This window comes from Tamandua tetradactyla, chromosome 24 (assembly GCF_023851605.1).
Source record: "Tamandua tetradactyla isolate mTamTet1 chromosome 24, mTamTet1.pri, whole genome shotgun sequence".
Lineage (NCBI taxonomy): Eukaryota > Metazoa > Chordata > Mammalia > Pilosa > Myrmecophagidae > Tamandua > Tamandua tetradactyla.
The window spans coordinates 44,231,375-44,240,074 of record NC_135350.1 but is presented as its reverse complement, the minus strand read 5'-3'; the positions used below and the strand labels follow the sequence as shown (position 1 = coordinate 44,240,074).

At 40.0% G+C, this 8,700-nt stretch overlaps 1 pseudogene; it reads right to left on the bottom strand.

Annotated features, from left to right (window-relative positions):
- Positions 1-2,837: 2,837 nt before the first annotated feature.
- LOC143667949 (ralBP1-associated Eps domain-containing protein 1-like) lies at positions 2,838-8,498 on the bottom strand (annotated as a pseudogene).
- Positions 8,499-8,700: the final 202 nt, after the last annotated feature.

Sequence of the window (8,700 nt, the reverse complement as noted above, 5' to 3'; positions counted from 1 at the left end):
TTGCTGAACTATTCTGAGTTTATTTTTGTATATGATATGAGGTAGGAATTCATTTTCATTCTTTTGCATGAATTTCCAGTTTTTACAGCACCATTAATAGGTTACAGTTTTTGCCCATTCTATGGTTATGTCTTTGTGACATGTTTTAATTTTCTGTTGGGATTTGATTCTTCTCCTTTTTTCTTATAATAATATGCTTGCCATTTTGACCTAACTACCTTTTTTTGTTTATTTTTACCTGTGCATTATTTTTCTTGAAGGTTTAGAAAGAGACATGGTTTAGCTTTTCTAACTTTCCAGAGGACTCCTCTATTGTCATACAATGTTCAAAAGTACAGTGGCTTACTTCCTGGGATTTCCTGACTCTGTTCTCCTCCCCCATTTTTTTTTTTTTTTTTTTTACTTTTTAAAAACATTTTTATTGTATAATATAACATACATACAAAGCAAAGAAAGAAAAAAGCAATAGTTTTTAAAGCGCTCTTCAACAAGTACCTACAGGGCAGATCCCAGAGTTTGTCATAGGCTACCATACGCTTCTCTCAGATTTCTCCTTTAGCTACTCCAGAATATAGGAGGCTAGACAGAATAAACATTTTTTTTAATCATCACAATTGACTTTTTCCTTCTTTTTTTGTGAAAAATAGCATATATACAAAAAAAAGCAATAAATTTCAAAGCACAGCACCACAATTAGTTGTAGAACATATTTCACAGTCTGGCATGGGTTATAATTCCACAATTCTAAGTTTTTACCTCTAGCTGCTCTACGATACTGGTGACTGAAAGAAATATCAGTTTAATGATTCAGCAATCATATTCATTTGTTAAACCCTACCTTCTCTGTATAACTCCACCATCACCTTTAATCTTTCTATCCCACTCTTTAGGGGTATTTGGGCTGTGGCCATTCTAATTTTTCATGTTGAAAGAGGCTGTAGACATTAAAAGATAGGGGGATGGAACTAGTCGATGTTCTGGAAGGGCTGGCCCCTTTGCATTTCAGGACCCATCTGGTCCAGGGACCCATCTGGAGGTGGTAGGTTTTTGGAAAGTTACTCCAGTGCATGGAACCCTTGTAGAACCTTATATATTGACCTAGATGTTCTTTAGGACTGGCTGGCATGGTTCTGGTAGTCCTACCACATTTTTATCTGGACTGTCTCATTCCTTTATTGTTCCTCTCTTTCAGAATTTTTATTCACTCCCAGAAATTTGTCTTCAGTATTCTGTCCTGGATATGTGCATTGGCATATCATTTTCAAGCGTTCCCAGGGACTAGAGTGCTCCAAGCCCTTCAGAACTTACTGCAGGCCACTTTTATTAAACTACCCTTGGAGTGAATAAAACCCCACCTAGTTTCAACTGATATTTACAAATTAGTCCTCTATGCTTTCCAGAAAGTATGTGTTGGCTATTTGGGGGTTCTTCTTTTGTCATATATTTTGGTTTGCTAAAGCTGCTGGAATGCATTATACCAGGAATGGATTGGCTTTTACAAAGGGGAATTATTAAGTTACAACTTCATAGTTCTAAGGCGATGAAATGTTCCAATTAAGGCATCAACGGGATGACACCTGGACTCTGAAGGAAAGCCACCAGCATGTGGGACACCTCTGTCAGCTGGGAAGGCACGTGGCTGGTATATGTTGGTCCTTGCTCCTGGTTCATGGTTTTTAGCTTCTGATTCCAGTGGCTTTCTCTCTCCAAGCATCCATGGTTCCTGTTTTAGCTTCTCTGGGGAAAAACTCTGGATTTCATCTCTTAGTTTCCCTTGACTCCCTCCAGGTTCTGGCTATTTCTGTGAGTCCTTGCTTAGCATTTCCTGCAGTATTTCTGTCTGCATCTACAAATGTCTGTGTCTTGGTTTCATCTCTCTGCTGTGTTAGATCTGAGCTCTCTCTGTATTTTCTCCCTTTTATTCTCTTCATAGAGGACTCCAGTAAGAAGATTAAGACCTGCCTTAGATGGGCAGGGTCACATCTCCATGGAAACAATCTAACCAGAAGGTCCCATCCATAATTGGATGGATCACATCTCCATGGAAACAACCTAATCAAAAGGTCCCATCCAACTATAGATCTGCACTCATAAGATTAGATTAGAAGAACATGGTTTTTCTAGGGGTACATAACAATTTCAAACCAGCACATCATATACCTCAGATGCCCTGTGCTTCCCTGGATTTCCCCTGCATGTATGCTGATACCATGAAGTTCTTGTGGATGTTGGTTATGTGTCACCCACTTGTACTTTTGGGTTTATGGGGATACCTAGTCACCTAGCTTTGTTGTAAATGTCTTTGAAGTGTTCTTGGTGTTGCTATCATTTTGTCCTATGTTTACATGGGAGTTAAAAAGATTAAAAAATGGGCGGGCCGCGGTGGCTCAGCGGGCAAAGTGCTTGCCTGCTATGCCGGAGGACCTCGGTTCGATTCCCGGCCCCAGCCCATGTAACAAATACGGAGAAACAGAATACAATAAAACAAGAAAATGTTTAAAGATGTTTCCCTTTCTTCCTTCCTTCCTTCCTTCTATCCTTCCTTCCTTCTCTCTGTCTTTCCTTAAAAAAAAAAAAAAAAAAAAAAAAAAAAAAGATTAAAAAATGATGCTACTATTAACATCTCAAAATCCTAAACTCTCTAATTTTAATAATATATCTATATATGCTTTTAGATGTTATATATTCATAAAATATAATACGCACTGATAGTTTTGTTTCTTCCATTGGAATCCTTGTACTGTTTAAATATTTTTCTTGACTTACTGCTTCGGCTAGGATTTCCAGTAAAATATTTAAAAGAAATTAAGAAAAAAATCTATGTTAAGGGCAATTGTTTACAGGTGAGAGAATGGTAGAAGTTGTTCCAGTTGAACTTTCAGGGAAATTCTCTCCTCAAGAACATAGTTTAGGGAAGTTTAAAGTCGTGTGTCACCAGAAGGAAAGTTGAAGGTTAAAATGTTGGAATGTATAACACAGTGAATCTTGTGGTGGACAATGCTATGATTAACAGTACAAATATATAAAAGTTCTTTCATGAACTAGAACAAGTGTATGGCACTATTAGAAGGAGCTAATAATATAGGGGTTTATAGGGAAAATGTACCTATTGCAAACTATAGAATAGTAGTATTTTAATGCTCTTTCATCAACAGTAAAAAATGTACTGCACCAATACTATGGGTTAATAATAGCGGGGTAGGGGTATAAGAGGAATTGTTTTTTTTTTTAATTTTTATTTCTTTTTTGGAGTAATGAAAATATTCTAAAATTGATCATGGGGTTGTATGCACAACTATGTGATGATACTGTGAGCCAATGATTGTACAGTTCAGATGGTTTGAAGGCATGTGAATATATCTCAATAAAACTGCATTAAAAATTAATACAATACAGGGTGGTGCAATGGTGGCTCACCAGGCAGGATTTTCACCTGCCATGCTGGAGACCTGGGTTCAATTCCTGGTGACTGCCCATGCAAAAATAAGTAAATAATAGTAATAATAATACAATAAAACAAGAAAACAAGAACAATGTTGTTACAATTCACTAGTCAATCTGGCCAAAACTTCGTTTCCTTATCATGTCTAATTGATACCTGACTAGCTTTCTTATTTTTCCTGAAAGATCTAGGAATAGGAGGTCGTGAGAAAAAAACAGTACCTAAGACACCAGTCTTTTGTGTATGTTCATTGACCTTAATTCATCTTTTGATTTTAATCTTCTCACAACAGTTTTAGTTCTGTGTGGCAAGAGGCAATGTGCCGTTGCTCACACTGGGAAGCACTAACTGCAGTCTTTTCCATTTTGTGATCTGTTTTGACACCTCAAAGAGAACTTGCAGGATCAAAAGATTATTTTCAACCAGCAACTCTGGACGCGGCTCAGCTTCATCACCTTGTTCTTCATTTACACTTGATGCAGCACATTCTTCTAATTGGCTTAAATCTGCCCGGTTGGACTGTTTGGGATCCGCGACAGTGAGGTATGGGCCATGGGTGTCTGCCGGGTGGTGACAGAGGGACCGGGCACTGGGAGGGCTGTGCAGGAGGACGGGCCAAAACTCCTGCCTGCAGTGGTCCTGTGGTGACTGCCAAGGTCTGATTCACGACTAAAGGCGAGGACCTAGACCAGGAGGGTGGGGGCATCGGGAGGGGTGGTGGTAGTGCTGTGGTGCTATGCGGTGAGGCTCCTGAATGAGACCTTGGATGAGTTACATCGTTCCTGATCTGTTCTGGGTCAGAAATATAAGAAACCGACAGGCCGTCTGCCATGGTATTTCATGCATGAATTTACCTAATTTTCCTCTGAAAGCACCGGAGGTTTCACAAGTAATGGGCTAGTGGGATTAGTGTGATCACTGTCCATTCTTTCAAGCTCCATTTCCTGCATTTGGTTTGCTTTTGTCTCACTAAGAAACTGTTTTAATGGTGGTGTCTGTATAGCATGTGATGTCAAGGCAGGAATGACAGCAAGTGCACAGCACATTGAGATGTGGGGACCAGAGACCAGGTTGTGAGTGAATAAAGAGTTCACATCACTTCCACACTTTACCTGCTCATGGATAGCTAGCTCTCCAGGTCACCTTCTCCTCCATCTCCTCTACCTCCTCCTCAAACTCGCCTCTCTCCTTGGTTGTGGCATCCTGATGCTGCTGGGATTTGGACACAAGGTCACTTGTGTTCTCTGCCCTGTGAACTTCATGTTGCCTCACCTGTGTACCGCTGCAGGAAGGCCTTGCACAGGAACAGGGCGGTGAACTGCTCAGAGAGGCACTTGACCAGCTCCTGGATGGCCTTGTGCTGATTGCCAATGAACGTGGTGGGCATTTTTAGCCCTTGGGGAAAGATGTCACAGACAAGTTTTTTCACATTGTTGGGGATCCACTCGACGAAATAGCTACTGTTTATATTTGGACATTAAGCATCTATCTGCCCACCTCTTTTATGGATATGGAGCACCTGAATATAGCAGCCACCATCAGGTAGCAGCCATGGTAGAGGTTGCAGACAGTCATCATGTTCCCGGCAAAAAAATATTTGCTGGGTAAGTTCGGGCACAGTCAGGGCAGTACCTCTCGTTACCCTGGTTCATGGGGGGAGTGAAGTAGGGTATGAAAATGTGCAGGCGGTTAATCTTGGGGTTTGCCTCTATGAAACTTATTCCTGCAAAGGAGAAGCTAAGCCTACTTATAATTATGCCCAAGTGTCACCCCCAGAGAACCTCTTTTGTTGCTCAGGTGTGGCCTCTCTCTCTCTAAGCCAACTTCGCAGGTGAACTCACTGTCCTCCCCACTATGTTGGACATGACTCCCAGGGGTGTAAATCTCCCTGGCAACCTGGAACAGGATACCTGGGATGAGCCAGAATCTGACATAATTGGACTGAGAAAGCCTTCTTGACCATAGAGGGGAAGAGAGAAATGAGACAAAATAAAGTTTCAGTGGCTGAGAGATTTCAAAGAGTCAAGAGGTTATCCTGGAGGTTATTCTTATGCATTATATAGCTATCCCTTTTTAGTTTATGGTGTATTGGAAGGCTGGAGGGAAGTATCTGAAACCATTGAACTGTGTTCCAGTAGCTGTTATTCTATTTTTTTCAACACATAGTTTTCTTTTATTCAGGCCTCCTTCCTATAAAGTCTTACCAAAACTTGAGAATTATAACTATTACAAAAGTGATCCTTTCCTACTACTCACTGTTGTTAGCACTAGAGAACCTTTATGTGTTCTTTCAAAAAACACATTTTCCTACTCTCACTTTTATTTATTTATTTAAATTTTGTATGACTATATATTATATATTCACATACCATGTAATCATCCAAAGTGTACAATCAATGGGTCACAATATCATCATATAACTGTATATTTATCATCACAATCAACTTTTTTTGGTGAAAAATAATATACAAAAGAGCAATACATTTCAAAGCACATCACAACAACAGTAGCCTTGATTCTTGAAGATGATTGTATAATGACATGGCTTTTACATTTTGACTGTGTGATTGTGAAAACCTGTATCTCATGCTCCTTTTATCCAGGGTATGGACAGGTGAGTGAAAAATAAGGTTAAAAGAATAAAAAAATAATGAGTAGGGTGGAATAAAAGGTAAAAAATTGGGTAGATTGAAATACTGGTGGTCAATGAGAAGGAGGGGTAAGGGTATGAGATGTATGAGTTTTTTCTTTTTCCTTTTTATTTTTTTTTCTGGACTGATGCAAATGTTCTAAAACTGATCATGATGGGTGAATATGCAACTATGTGATGTTGCTGTAAGCCACTGATTGTACACCATGTATGGACTGTATGTGTGTGAAGATTTCTCAATAAAAATATTTTTCAAAAAAGTTTCAGTGGCTGAGAGATATCAAACAGAGTTGAGAGGTTATTCTGAAAGTTATTCTTATGCATTATATAGATATCTTTTTGTAGTTTATGGTGTATTGGAGAGGGGAAGTACCTAAAACTGTTGAACTGTGTTCCAGTAGCTTTAATTCTTTTTTTTTTTTTTTACAAAACATAACATACGAACATGAACATTCTTACCATATGATCATTCCACTCTTGGTATATAATCAATGACTCACAATATCATCACATAGTTGTATATTCATCACCATGATCATTTCTTAGAACATTCGCATCAATTCAGGAAAAGAAATATATAGAAAAAAGAAAACAATTCATACATACCATAACCCTTACTCCTCCCTCTCATTGATTGCTAGTATTTCCATCTACCCAATATATTTTAATCTTTGTTCCCCCTATTTTTTTCTATACCTTTTACCACTCCATTTCATTGATCACTAGTATTTCAATCTATTCAATTTATTTTAACATTTGTTCCCCCTATTATTTATTTATTTTTAATCCATATGTTTTACTCATTTGTCCATACTGTAGATAAAAGGAGTATCAGACACAAGGTTTTCACAATCACACAGTCCCAGTAGCCTTGGTTCTTGAAGATGATTGTATAACTATATAGCTTTTACAGTGTGATCGTGTGATTGTGTTGGCATGTAGAGTACCCTGCAGGGGGGTTTTGCTTGGAGTCATTTGTATGGGAATTGGATGAACAATAGCAGTATCAGGATTAGCTGGTACAATGTTAAAATCAAATTGGGTCAGAGTTTGTAAGCTTGAAGAGCATTCACTAAATATCTCCCACTGTTTGCTGCTTTGATTCAGCTCCGACCAACTCTGGATTGGTGATGGCATTGATCATGACTTGCTTGGAGGATCATGACTTGCTTGGAGGTCTTTCTGTAAGTCTGAATGACCTACCTCACCTTGGCCGATTCCCAACATCTGCTAGTGTTCCAACCTAATCTCCTGCTGGAACACTGTGCCAACCCTACATCTTGCCCCCTGCTGACTCTTCCCCTGACATCATCACCAGGGTCTCCAGGGCTGCTGAATCTACCAAACAGTTTGGGCATTAAGCTTCCAGGGAGTTTTTCAGATAAGTCATAACCATGCTTCTTATCAACTAGCAGATGGAAAGAGGCACAACTTATCCAGTGTCAACGCACCATCTTAATCAAAGACTGAGAGTTCCCAAATATGAGAAAGTTCAAGAAGAGAAAGTTGTCATTTTGTAAAAACTCTTTAGTTGCATACCCTGAAATAAATCAATTTAGATCAGGCTGAATGATTTTAAACTGATTTATTAATACTGCCTTTGTTCCTCTGTTATTTTCCAGAGATCATCACAAATACTGAATTGCTTACGAATTTTATGGGCAGTTATAACCAAGGCTGCAGTGCCTGCTGTTTTCTGGTCCTGGGCAGAAGCAGGAAGCATGTTTAAAAGAGTACTGGTTGTAGAGTATCTGCAAAACTGACACAGTTTGCTTGGGGTGGAGGTGGGGTGCCCTGACCACACTGAATCACCAGCAGAAGTACTTGGCTGTGCTTCACTGAATGGAGATCAAAGGGCCTCCGTCCTACAAGGGGCCTCACACTCTTTCCCCACAGGGATGAAGACTGTGCTTGCTCCATGTGTATGGAGAAGACAACGATGACTGCTTGGGCAGAATTACTGAGGATGCAGGCTCCTGTTGCTCTGTAGGCTGGACAGCATCATGGCGTATGGATCCCTTTTCATGCAAGGTGGTGGGGGAGTCACACTAGAATAAGATCCTTGATCTTCAAAATCTGAAGAATATGAGACTGTACATTTTTTGAAGCCACAAATCTTGGCAAGGGAAAGTCTTTTACTGTACTTATACCTTCTATTTTTAAAAGGGAACTGGACCGGGCAAAGTTACAAGTTTCATAACAATATAGAGCTGACTTCTTCGAAAATAACCAAGCCTCATTGCTCTGCAGAACTCCATAATCTGCAAAACTATGTGGGTGGGCAGTTGCGCAGCAGAAGAGGTCAAGCCTGTTGGTAGCCACCTTCTTGGTGTTCTCGAAGTCACAATAGGAGAATGGATCCAAGTGATATTTCTGCTCTGAACCACTCAACATCAAGTCTTCCATGTCAATGCTGGCTCACAGCCACCCAACCTAGCCACATGTATCTCAGTATCTGGAGTTCCACCCCACTCCAAGCTCCTGATAAGGGGACCTGGGAGTGGGAGGGTAGGCGGGGGAGGTTGGGAGAGTGGACCCAGAGGGGAGAAGGGAGGAAATGGGAAGAAATAAAGGGAAAGGGAGGTAATGGCTGGAGGAGGGAAGGAGC